The sequence below is a fragment of the Puma concolor genome, chromosome B3, assembly GCF_028749965.1.
Source record: "Puma concolor isolate L17-30 chromosome B3, mPumCon1.1.hap2, whole genome shotgun sequence".
NCBI classification, from domain to species: Eukaryota; Metazoa; Chordata; class Mammalia; order Carnivora; family Felidae; genus Puma; species Puma concolor.
This window is the reverse complement of record NC_141672.1, coordinates 69,247,897-69,262,232: the sequence shown is the minus strand read 5'-3', so window position 1 is coordinate 69,262,232 and position 14,336 is coordinate 69,247,897. Positions and strand designations below refer to the sequence as shown.

At 35.7% G+C, this 14,336-nt stretch overlaps 1 protein-coding gene across 3 annotated transcripts in view; it reads right to left on the bottom strand.

Moving 5' to 3' along the window:
- The window catches only part of PRKD1 (protein kinase D1), a 338,608-nt gene that overhangs the window by 133,254 nt on the left and 191,018 nt on the right, over nt 1-14,336 (bottom strand). The window lies entirely within an intron of this gene.

Genomic DNA, 14,336 nt, shown 5'->3' with positions numbered 1-14,336 from the left:
AAGAGAAAATCATTTTAAAAATTTCTCTTTGGATTGACAATAATGATAATGTCTTAAACTGATTATCAACCATATCATATTTAAATCCAAATCTGACTTAAGTACCCATGGTGATAATCAGTGTAGCAATTTAATATATAAAATATATATATTATATATATATATATAATATATATATAATATATATTATACATATATAAAACTAGTACACATGTCTTTATAAAGAGAATGTGACAAATGTTAAGGAAGGAAGCACCTGGTAGAAGAGATGCCTGATCCAAACTTGGTGTTTCAGGTAAGACTTCCTGGAGGAGGTTACATGTGCCTAGTCATGAAAGATGAATAGAAGTTAGCCAGGCAGGGTGCCTGGGTGACTCAGGCAAAATCTCTCGCATTTTGTGCGATCGAGCCCCACACTGGGCTCTGTGCTGACAGCTCAGAGCCTGGATCCTGCTTCAGATTCTCTGTGTGTGTCTCTCTCTTTCTGCCCCTCCCCACCCACACTTTATCTCAAATATAAATAAACATTTTAAAAATTAAAAAAAAAAAAAGAAGTTAGGCAAAAGAGGATGGAGGTGCATATGAATAGTATGGATTGTAAGACTAGCAGGTGTAAAGGAACATTCAAAGTAAGATAAGACACCGTAATATACTGGAAGAAATGAAAGATGTTCCAGATGCCCATGTACCAGGGGTGGGTGAGGTAGACAGTGGAATAGGGACCATATGGCTGCAGAAATAAGAAGAAGGCAGATCACAAACAGTTTCATAAATCATGCAGGAGGATTTATCCTTGTGCTGTTGAAAGGTTTTTACATAGAGGAACGGCATGATCCAGTTTAGGCTTTAGAATTTACTAGGATTGTATGATGGAGGAATATAGATGAGAGGAGAAAAGACTGGAAGCCAGGAAGCCAATTAGGAAACTATACCAGTGATACAGGAGGGAAAATATAGTGATTTGAACAAGCAAATAGAAAGCAATGCAAATATTTATTAAAAAGGAATTGCTAATATAACTTGTTGAAAGATACATTCATCATTCAGTTAACTTCTATTTATTGTGCTTACTACGTGTCAGGCTCTGTTCTAAGTATTTGGAATAAAGCAATAGATAATTTTGGAATAATATGGACTACAGAAGAAAGATAATGTGCCTGCCCTTCTGGAATTTATATCCTAGTGGGGAAGAAAAAATAATCAATAGCTAAATAGATAATTTATGGCACACAGTTATACGTCCAGTATCACTCCCCTCTCGCATCAGTTCCTTCCCAGATGCAACCAAACAACTAACAACTGTCACTTCCAAATTAGATCATATCCTCTATTTCAAGTACTTTTTGTGACTTCTGGAGCTTAACTCCCTGCTTACATACGAAACTCATTATCTGACCACTTCATGATATTAGTAACTCTCTCTAATAGAGACTCCAGATTCTAGCCCAGCTCTATGGGCTTCCTGAATGTTGATATACCTACCTGGAGTTGCTTATTCATCATCATAAAATGACCCATAGGATACATATTTCAGGATGACAGATCACTGACCCTGTCGTGACATCTTGAAATATCTCACTCTGACATTCCAGTTTCCATCAACAGCCCATCATTTCTGACTATAGCTCCATGTGACCATTAAAGGTAAATTTGTCAATCTTACCTTTGGGCCTTCACTATAATCCAAAACACAGATGCTGCTTAATAAGTATTGCTAGTCATTCTGGGACATTTATTATTCCTTGCTAATGGATTAACACATAGTGATGCCTTTATCAAGCAAATAAACTGACATTAGAAAGGACAATTTAATGGGATGACCAAATCAAGTACCTCAAATGATTTTTAGGCAAGTGAAGGAACTTATAACCTATCTTAGTTATAAGATGAATAAGGCCTGAGGATCTAATGTATAACATGGTGACTAAAGCTGATAACACTGTATTGCATAATTTAAATTCACTAAGGGAGTAGAATGTAAATGTTTTTACATGCAAAAAAGTAAATATGTGAGGTAATAGAAGTGTTAATTAACGCAATGGAGAAAATCCTTTCACAGTACATACATACATACATGTATTGACTCACCATGTTGTATACTTTAAATATTTTACAATTTCACTTGTTCATTATCTCTTAATAAAGCTGGAAAAATACAAAGTGAAAAAATAAAAATAAACATGACCTAGAAAAGAGGAGATTTTAAGGGCATTAAAATATTTAAAAGATGACATAAAGAAATGGGATTAAGATTAGTTTTGCACATGGTCAGTGGACAAACTAAAATGATTTAGAGACATGAGTTAACTATTAGGGTTTGAAACTTGCAAGCCTTTGTTTTATGAAGTGTATGGCTATTATTATAAGTGTGTAAACATTTCAAACTTTTAAAAATTTAATTTCAAAATGTATACAGTGGCTATAATGTCAATAAGAGATCTAAATATTTTCTCCTTACTTATTGGTCTTAGTAAAGATACCAAGTGCCTTTATAACTTATACTATTTATTTTAAAAATAACTATAGATATTTAAATCGAAACAAAGCTACAATCACTCCTTCTACAGCAAGACAGTAAAATCTTACATAATTGTGCCAAGATACATTTTATATGACTTATCTTTTATCATAGTATTAACATGTCAAGTTTCTTCAAATTGCACTACAATGGTTGAAAATTGTTATTAAGCAAAGATCCTCTTTTATGGCAAATTAGAACTAAAGATAAGAGGATCCTTATCCATTGATTAGCACTTGCTTCAGAAGCACATTATTTAGGAGTGAAGAAACTCCTTAAGAGTTAGTTTATTCAGTACACAGAGTATACTTTATCAGTTACTACTAAAGAATTAAGGAACAAATGCATTTTATTCCTCTAAATAAAAGGGGAAAATGCAAAAGTGTAGAAGAACTATTTCACAGCTTTTGCTAGCTCAGAATATTTAACAATCTTAGAATTTCAATTTATAAGTTTTAAAATCTCATCACATAAAACAATAAATGCAAGGAGATGATTAACATAAATTTCAACAGAAAGAGAGAGCCAGGGAAGGGCCACACAAGGGTTTTTTAAGGTTACAGTATTTCTCGAATTCTTCAGTGGGATGATTGGTGTATTTAGTCAGAGTTCTCCACAGGAAAACAACCAATAGGATGAAGACTGGCTCACACAATTATGGAGGCTAACATGTCCCAGAATCAGCAATCAGCAAGCTGTGGAGGCCATGATATACTTCCAATCCCAGGGTGAAGACAGGAGAAGACCAGTGTTCCTGCTTAGGGACAGTCAAGTAGACCATCCTCCCTTACTCTGCTTTTTTGCTAATCAGCAAAAGCAGGTGCTAATCAGGACTACAAGGGATTGGGTGAGAAGGCCCACCCCCACTGGGGAGGGTAATCTGCTTTATTCAGTCTATTGATTCAAATGTTAGTGTCATCCAGAACCATCCTCAAAGGCATAACCAGAATATTTAGCCAAATAACTGGGCACCCATGGCCCTGTCAAACTAACAGAAGATTAACCATCACAGTTTGCTATACTGGTATTCACTGGCATTCACAATTATCTCCTTAAACTATAATCATATGTGTGTATATTCTCTTAAATGTACAGTACGGAACACTGAACTCAAAAATATTACCATGACAAATGGCACTAAAACATATGTTATCAAATGTAAAAACATTAAAACCAAAAAAACTCTAAAATTGGGTTTTGAATAAATAAATGGAGAAGAGACAAATTCTCCTTCCACAAGATTTCAATTTAATATATGTAGATATTCCTCTTCCAGAGGGTGGAACTTATCCTGACCTCATCCCTTGAAGGAGGCTAGACTTAGTGATAGAGTAGGGAAAGAGTAATAGTAAACTTACAGTGGAGAAACGTGGCCAACATTACCCTAACCAGGTGATGAAGATTCACATCATCAGTGAGGCTGTGTTGGTATCATGTACCCCTGAGAAGTATACTGCACCTCCCTGGTATTTTATACCAAACATCCATAACCCAGTTTACTCATGAGCAAAACATCAGATAAATCCAGATGGGAGACATTCTACAGGATACCTGGACTGTCTTCTGCAATACTGTCAAAGTCATGAAAAACAAGGAAAGGATGAGAAATTGGTGCAGGACACTGGAAAAACGTAACAACTAAATGCAATGTGGTACTCTGAATTGAGTCCTGGAGCAGAAATAGGATATTAGTAGAAAAAACTGATAAGTTCAAATCATGTACTAATGTTGATTCCTAGGTTTTGACAAATGTACCGTGATGGTGTAAGATGATAACATGAGAGGAAAGCAAATCGGGGTGAGATGAACTCTCTGTACTATCTTTGCAACTTTTCTGTAAGTCTAAAACTACTCAAAAATGGAAAAGTTTATTTAAAAATCTATTGGGTTTTGGCTGTTGACTCACTTGCTAGGGTGGTATCATCTATGGAGGCTAGTCTGATTTCAAAGCTGGAAAGATACATTTGTGCTTGTCTCACTTGTTGTGCATGTTAAGTACTCCAGGAGACCAAAAATAGATTTTAGTCATTAGAGATGGCAAACCAAGACCTCGGCTCAGCACTAAATGTTTTTAAAAGCACAAAACCAGCAACAGTGAGATTTACACATAAGATAATCCTGAGGTTGCTGTTAAGCTTGAAGGACAAGACAAATCTATTTGCCTCAAGATATAAACATTATACCTTTTTTTATGCAGAAAAGGTAGCATATTAAGATTACAGAATCAAACAAATATTTGTCATTAAAATTTTTACAATATTTTTTTACAAAAAATTTACAATGATTGTTAGAATAACATGTCATAAGGAATAATGTCTCTCTTAACTTTGGATTTTTCCAAATATTTTAACTCTCTAAAATCAAACTTAAATGTTCCCTTCCATATTGAGATCCATTTATAAAGTCTTAAATTGCTAAGCAAAGCATATCAATCATGAACAAGTATTTTTGGAATTACTAGTATATATCTGACACTGAGTTGTTATGTGGATTTTTTTTAAGAACTATAATATACTACCCCTCTCCTTTAGTATTATTAATCTTATTGAATATGTAAGACAAAAGCATATCAAGTACATCCATTGCAGCAACTTGTGTCTTGCTCTGTCATTACTTTTCATGCCCTGATTCCATAGGAGGTAATTTTTTCCAGGTCAGTTTTCACAAATATAAATGATTTTTTAAGTGCTTGAAATTCACATGGTAAAACAATCCAATGTGGGAGCAATATTAACACATAATGAGATGAATTCAGCTTAGACCTTTAAACCAGTATGAATATCAAAGTGTACAGGATGGAGCAAACCAATTTCAAACTGTCCAATTTTAGTTTCAGAATAGTTACGTCTAATCAACGTGAAAAAGGTATCTCTGGATGGAGTGTTCCATACCAGATGTCCACTGTTTCCTAATGCATATCATTCCTAAAAAACTACTAATGGGGGGGCACTTGGGTGGCTCAGTTGGTTAAGCATCCGACTTCAGCTCAGATCATGATCTCATGGTTCATGAGTTCAAGAACCACATTGGGCTCTGTGCTGATAGCTCAGAACCTAGAGCTTGCTTCAGATTCTGTGTCTCCCTCTCTTCTCTCTCTGCCCCTCCCCTGCTTGCGCTGTCTCTTTCTCTCTCTGTCTCTCAAAAATAAATAAATGTTTAAAAAAAATTTTTTAAATGCTTATGGATAACAGTGAAGCAAGGGGTACTTTTTGCTTTGGTTTTGGTTTCTGTTTTTCAATATTAAGGGATTGCTGTGTGGGGGAAAACATCTTTTTTCTCTTCATCTCTCTCTCTCTCTTTAAATAGAGGACCAACTGCTTTGACCCATCAAGAATTTTCCACACAGCCTTACATTACCATGCTCTCAGGATTAACAAGTTATAATAATCAGAATCTCAAAAAACTTCTGAGGAAAATAAAAATAGAATAAGATGAGACCCAGTGTTAGCCAAAAAAACTGTCATTTTCTAGAAACTGAAATTGCCTCATAACATGAGGAAAATGAACTCAGAGCTTGATTCAAATTCCAATTCTTGTATTAAAATATATGTAGGGAAAGAGATATTTGGTATATTTTTGTATCAACTTCACTTTAAGCCTGAAGTCAACACTGGTAACAAACAGGCTATAGATGTCTTAAAAATAACTCAGAAAAGTGGAGGTACAAACACATTCTGGTGTAGTATTGCTCTTTTCAAATACATCTTTCTATTTTATTCCTCCATACTGGCATAATGAATAGTGCTATTGCTGTTTAAGACTTAAAACAGCTGCATTTCTAATTTTGGCAGATTATGAGGGATTTTTACATGGGTTGCATGTTAAAAGCAAAGAAACGACATGCCAACCAGCAGAATGAAAGTGCTGGGCAGATGGTGGCACGGCTGAGCTATTGAATTGAAGTGTTAAGAGCCACCACCAATCATGGGACATCCAAAAGGGGTATTTGGCAGCTTTTCAAGTGAAGCCCAATACTTTACCTCAAACAAAAATAATCCATGCCCATGAAGCCTTCGGAAAGACACTCTCCAATTGGTCTTTGTTAATGGGGGCAGCCTTCAATGATCTTATTTCACTGATTTTGATGGTATATACAATTTTGACTTTCTTTCCTTCCTTTCTAATCCTCTAAACCCTCCTATCGTAGGGGTGTGTGTGTGTATGTGTGTATGTGTGTGTGTTGGGGAGGGAGAGAAAGAGACGGAAAGAGAGAGATGAATATGGAAACAAAGTATATGTTATAAATTTTTCCCATTACCAAGGGAATTATCGCTGCATAAGAAGTCAAGAAAGCATTCCAATATGTCTTCACATGGAAAAAGGAAAAAAAATATAAGATCTTAAACAACTGTGATCAGTATTAATTTTTATTGATCAATCTTGACCAATACATTTTAAAAAATGCATTCAGAATACTGCTATGTAAATTTCCCCAAAACCCAGAGAGATGATTTTCCTGAATACAAACAGCTGGGCACTATATCAACGAAAGGTTTGGTCTTCAAAAATAGGTTTTTTCCTTTAATTCAAAGCAGCTTATGAAGAATGAGGGAAAAGTTACAGGACTGTTTTTTAGTAAATATTCTACAATTTACATTCACTAAATGTTGTCTTTTCTAACTTGGACAACATCCACTGCCAATTGCTGGTATTTTATTATATTTTGTATGTTTTTGTAAGCCAGCAAAAATTTATTTTTGGAAAACATGTGAGATAAAACAAAGAAACGGAGCCATCCATAAGTTGTATCAGTAGTCTATATCCCATACCACGATGCTGTATTATTCTTCTGACCTATTTTTTTTTTTTGCTCTTATCTACTCTTCTTATCTCCTTCATTTCTCAGATGATTTTACAAGATCCTTATATCCTAGGTAATGTGTTAGATACTGTGCATTATTATCATGTGAATCCTCAGTCTGAAGGTGAGGAAACACACCCAAACACTAAATAGCCTTCCCCATGCCACGGAGCTAATAATGCACTGCTGAGAACTGCACTCAAGCACCTTGGTTCCAGAGTCTGCGCTTTTAACAACTTGGGGTGTTCTGTGTAGTATGTAATGAGATAAGATAAAGAAATTAAGAAGTCTGGAGAAATTGAATATTGTGGCAAATGCAAAGAATCAGTGTGGTAAAAGTAAGACAGTATTGACTTGCGCCATGTTAAAGGTGGCCCATGAATTAATAAAACAGGTATATGAAGTACCCTGTTTTGGGTACTAAAATCTGACGAATTTGTCCTACAAGGAAGTTACAGGGTAATATGGTGGACAATTTCTCCCTTGAGGTTTTGGTAATAAATTTACTACCAAAACATTCAGGTGTGTTAATTACAACATTCCTCTAAATGTCACATCAAGGAACATTTCAATAAAGGCATTTCTGCAGGGTATGGGGCGTATGTATGTGTGTGCAATTTGTTCTAGATTCTTAGGAGTGAATTTGGTTTATCTCACTGCTCTAATAGAAATTTTTTTGACAGTGAAATGCTCCATATCAATATGGAAGCTATTATTTAATGTGTCTATTAAACACCTGAAATGTAGTTAGTGTGACCAAGGAACTCAGTTTTAATTTTACTTATTTTTAGTTAAATTTCATATAGCCATGCACAGTTATTAGTGTGGACAGGGCAGAACTAGAGAAATGGTTGGGTTGCCTATCTCTCAGCCAATTCTCATGAACAGAATTTCATGTTTGTATAACAGATAGACAAAATAAAAACCCAAACACTTTTATTCTCCAGTTTGAGCCAACAACACAAGAATTTTGTGCTAACTCAACATTAATAATTTTTTCAAAGATTCTGACAGAAAAAAAGCCCTATTCATATCACCTCTGTATAGAAGTGAGCCAAGGAAATACCTATTTATAAGATCCTATGGTTGCCTATAACGTTTTTTTTTATATTAGGGTCTGGTTCTATAACTCATTTACTTCATTACCTCTGATGTGTAAAAATCTTCATTTTTGAGTTGAAATGTAATTTTTGAAAATAAGCCCCAAATAATTCAGAATCAAATCTGGTTAATGAGGTAGAGGTTTTATAAACCAATTTATATAAAAGGGCAAAGAGAATGAGTGTACTAGTACCTTAGCATATTTCCTAGAATGATTCTAAATATGCAAAGTTCTCTGAGATCCTGTTGTACATTGAAGTGCTAACATAGTACGATTGACGTACATGAGATTGTTAAATATCCAGTCTAAGAAGCAAATATGAAGAACTTCTCGTTGCACAAAGACCAGAAAATACAGAGGAAAATTCCCTTTTGTGTGGTTTTCATTACCCCTGTGTTCTTTTTCCTGTTTATCTGAATGAGTTATAATACTGGCTTCAATTAGAGAAGTAATAGATGAAAAGAGAAGAGAAGGAAAAACTATGATTTCTGGCTGGATATCCACTTGCCAGATGGTGAAGAACTAGGCCTTAGGCTAATTCTGTGTGAACAGAGGGGCTTGATACGTCTGTCTCTGAAAACCACAGTATGTACACAGCCAGAGATCTATGGAGATTTAGATACTGGTTTTAGAACACATGACTCAACTTTTCCTATAGATCATGCCAGCTGACCCTTAGGCACAGACAGCTGTTCTGTTAGGTGCATAAAGCAATGGTGCTCTGATGTGAGGAGCGGGGGTGGGAGGTGGGGAGAAACAGCAGGAAAGATAAACCAGCATCTCAGGAGATCAGTCCTTGGTCCTTCTAGACATGGAAATAGAGAAGTTAGAGGCTGAGGCCAGCTCCAGGGTCACCACTATGAGTTAGTCCAAGTATAGAGTACTGAGGCTCCAGATGAGGAAATGACAATAAACTGATGAAGGCAAGTGAAATTCGAATGGGGTATATGGAGAGATGTATCAAAAAGGGGTGATTGCTGAATACATTTTAGAAAGAAAGCAAGAACATTTGAAAAAAAAAAGAATAGTGGGAAAAACTGATTGAAGGAAGAATGAATTGAGTTAGGTAGCAAATGAGTTAGTTGGTCATGGTGATCAGCATAATCCAGGAGTTGCGGGAATTCGAAAGGAAAATAATTGGTGTTTTATGAATTAGGCCTTATTTTACATGACAAATGTTGTGAAAGACATGGAAATACTTTGAAAGTAGAACTGGATTTCTAAAAATAATTTCTAAAAATAATTAGTTTTTGACAACATGTAGAAGATAGCAAGAAACCAGAAAAAAAAAACAAACATTAGTCAGATGATAATATTGGTATTACTAAGAGATTAGGGCTAGGATAGGCAACTCTAAGAACTAAAATTCAATTCCTACAGAATAGAATTGTGGATACCATATATAGAGTAGCAATTTAACAATTTGCTCACTGGTTTGTTCATTTTGCTAATTCAAGTATCCATCTATTCACTCAACAAATAGACATTAATTGCAACTGACTACACAGGTCCTGAGGATTCAATATAAAAACACATGGATCTTGTTTCAAGAACTGTGTAGTGGAGGTGGGACAGGAAGGCACAGTACCTCACATTTGCCAGGAATCTTATGAAAGACTTTATATTTATCCTCATGAAATATACAGCCTGACACTATAGTAAAGATATTGCCATTGGTATTTGACAGGTGATGGATAAAGACTCGGGGAAAGGAGATAACCTGCCAGTAATTATGTAAGAAATAAATGGAATCTCTAGGACTCAGCCCAGTCTTTGGCTGGAAGTCCACTAATTATTAAACTAAATTTACATGCATATATGTCATAAAATAACTGTGATGTATATTTCTGAGTTAATATACAGAAAGCACTTAGAACAGTGCCTAACAAATTATAAAAGCTGTATGTCTTTATATCATCATCGCTAATGTTTTTCTTTTTTTAAAAAAAAATGTTTTTAACGTTTGTTTATTTTTGAGACAGAGAGAGACAGAGCATGAACAGGGGAGGGTCAGAGAGAGAGGGAGACACAGAATCTGAAACAGGCCCTGGGCTCTGAGCTGTCAGCACAGAGCCCGACGCGGGCTCGAACTCACAGACTGAGATCATGACCTGAGCTGAAGTCAGACGCTCAACTGACCGAGCCACCCAGGCGCCCCGCTAACATTTTTCTTAAAGAATAACATGGGGAAGATATTTTTATTCAAAATTAAGCGAGAGAAATGTAACACAGCAGAGTTCAAAATGTGCATAAAGTTTTTGAATGAAATAAGATTCTTCAAAGAACTTTTCCCTTTAGGGTTTGTCTTATGCCCTATGTTACCTGGGGAGAATGTTTTCACTCTGCCCTGACACTTAGGGTTCCTAAAATCATACAGGAGCAATGCACTGTTGTACCATATCTCTCTGGATAATCCACTCTACAAGGAGACACATAATCGAGAAAACTAACAAAGTGAAGAAGAAGTGCTCTGAGCCCCCAAAACCCATTTGAGGTCACAAGTTGGGAAAGATAGAAAGTCTGGAAATATTCCAACAGCCTGCTCTTTGTATTCACTTTTCTACAAAAATGATTTAACGTAGTACAAAGAAACTAAAATGAACTTTACTTGCAACATAAAGAAGGAAAGAGAATTAATATTAATAATAATAATAAGGAAATGCTGAAGACACACTTAACAGAAACCATACTTTGAAGAAAAGAGTAATGACATGTAATCTTACATTTAAGTTTTCCATTATTACAAAACCACCAGCACAGAGTTGGACAGGAATTGGCACCACTAAGCCTGGAAAACTTAGATGTCCAAACCAACTACAAAGAAATATAAAATGGGTACCGAAAGGCCAGGTCTTTTACAACCTTAATTACTCAAGCAGTATTAACACTGGGGAGGTGCTTCCCATGATTAATGCTCTCTTCCTAAAAGGAGAGAAACAAAACTATATCTACATAATGTATTCTTGGGGACATAATAATGCAGTGACCTAGTGTATTCCTCTCATGGTTTTCCTCTTCCACTCATATTTCACAGGAGTATAAAACATTGCTAAGCAGTATCTTACATGTGTGAGAAATGGATATAACCGGCATGGTGCCATATAAATCAATAATTTACACTTCCTATAAAAGATAGAAGGACCTTGCCAGAATTTTGTTACCATATATTTTTTCTGGCTTATGGTTTACGCACTGAATCCTAGGAATAGAAAAACATGGTCATAAGGATTCCTTAAATATAGTGATGCTCAGACACAATTTCAGTGTTGATCAGAGTTGTGAAATTGTATCATGGGATCTTATTTAAGAAGGGGCTTGGTTACTTTATTACTTCATATTTTTGTACTGTAACTCTATGAAGAAGAGACTTCAGGTTTTCTTAACCTGATCACAGTTTCTATATTTTATTAAACAGTTATTCTTTTATGAGGAAGAGAGGGATAAGGGTTCTGTGATAAAAATCATGTCAATGGAATTTGTAGCTCATTACTGGTTTTGTTGTTACAAATACCATCAATATTTTCCTGAAATATAAACTTACCATGGTAGGAATTCTCTGAACAGAACCTCAAGAAATCCTGTTTACTGGTCCAAGATCAAAGGGTTAAACTGAAGTTGAGGTAATGTTTATAGTGACTAAGCACTTAGATTCAAATTCTGGTATTCCCTCTACTACTCACTGTAGGATGTGAGCAAGTTAAAATGCATATTTTATACCTTTTAAGATCTCTGACTTCACTACCTCCCAGAGTAATTGTGAAAGAAACATTACTTATGTAAACTGATTGAAAAGCTTGCTGCTATTATGTAAACAAAAATTTCTTTCTACCTAACTCCCATATCTCCATGATTCAAATATTACTCTCCGTGAGAGAGAAGTGGTCTACGTGTAGACTGAATGGATATACCTTCTCAGACCATTTGGTCCATGGGTTTGTCCCAGAGGAGTATCCCCACTGTGGACTGCTAGCCAAAGACTCACCATATACTTAGAAGAAAAAAAAGTATTTGTGTTACAGTGAATTTAGGAAGAGATTTTCAAGAGTTATGCTTCATATTAGCAGGCACCAAAGTTCTGAAGAGTCCTGCAATAAATAATTCTTTTAACATTGTTTGACACAACAGCTTTCAAAGTTATCAGACCAGGATTCCGTTTTGTGGTATGTTTAACAACAATGAACATTGTGAGGAAAGGCTGCTTAGAGTGTGAAGAGTAGAAGCAACCAGAAGAGCTAACATTTATGGTGCAGTTGCTATGTGTAGAAACTCTCTGAAGTGCTTCACGTGTTAGCTTATTTTAATTTTTATTTAAAAAACATTTTTCATGTTTATTTACTTTTGAGAGAGAGAGAGAGTGAGAGAACAAGTGGAGTGGAAGAGGGGCAGAGAGAGAGGGAGACACAGAATCTGAAGCAGGCTCTAGCCTCTGAGCTGTCAGCACAGAGCCCAACGTGGGGCTCGAACCCATGAACCACGAGATCATGACCTAAGTCAAAGTTGGATGCTTAACCAACTGGGCTACCCAGGTGCCCCGAGTTAACTTATTTTTAATGTTTGCAGTAACCTTACAATGTAGGTGCTAGTGTTGTCTCCATTTTACAGATGAGGAAACTGGGGCACAGAATGCGTAAATGTCTTCACAAAGATGTAAATAGTACAGAATAGAGAAAGGATATGAAGTCAGATGATCTGGCCCTGGGAACTGTACTCAATATTTATGAACACCACTTTACCAGCAGACTAAAGAAAATATGGAATCCATGTACTTATTAGCCTTGTATGATACTTTCACCCTGTATAAGATTCTTTTTTTTATTAAAAAACAAAGAAAATAACACTCAATCCTAGAGATTATGCAACTTGTACAAAATCACAAAGGAAATTAATGGTACTATATACCGAGAAATTAGTTTTCCAGCATCTTGGGACAGGAGCCAAACACACTGAACAACACTTGAGAACAAGACTTGATGTGAGGGAAAGAGCATGTGATCACTCTTAGGTAGCTGGAGCTCTCATTAGAGTCCTCTTCATTTTGTCATTTTCCTACATCAACTATATCCAAGTGGTTATAGATCTCTTCAATTTTAACTCTAAAATATTTCTTATTCTTTCTACTTCATTTTTAGCTCTTCAATCACTGCCTGAAAATAGGCCCACAACCCTTCTGTTTGGGCTATGGCACTAGCTTTCTGAGGCTCCCATCTCTAGATGGTGTGGAACTAATAACCAGCCACATGTGGAAACACTGCTTTGCAAAAGTTACAAATAATACTGCATAATCTATTGTAAAAACTAGTGAAAAATATCTGAAAAAATGGGAGTTTTACCATTAATTAAAGAAGGAAAGTTTCAACATTTAGTTCTAAGACTTTAAAATTGTAATCTTGAGAAATTCTTATAGTCCTCATCTATTTTCCATTTAACCACCTATAAATACACACACACACACACACACACGCACACACGCACACACGCACACACACACACAAACACACACACACATTTATTGGAGGTCAAGCCTCCATAAAACAAAAAAGAAAGAGTTGAGTCACGTGAATGCAGTGCTATTACTAACTTGCATTGCTACAGCTGAATTATCAGACTTTGATAGAGATTCATCACGAGAAAGGCTTCAGATAAATTCCATGAACTTTGTTTTATAGTTCAGTACTATACACTTGAACCTGACTTTGGCGTTAGTAGGAAAAACTTCCATTTGTAGTGCTTTCCTACTCCATAACAATGGTAGCAACCCTAATCCTTTGCTTAGCAGACAAAGAAAATTTGCCAGTGGTGGGAGTGTGCATGGTGGGGAACTTCCATGGAGTTATTTCTTTTTTTTTTCCTCCAGAACCCAACCCATCCACCGATGAGCAATGTTTTCCTGGCTTACTGGGTCTAAATACACTAGA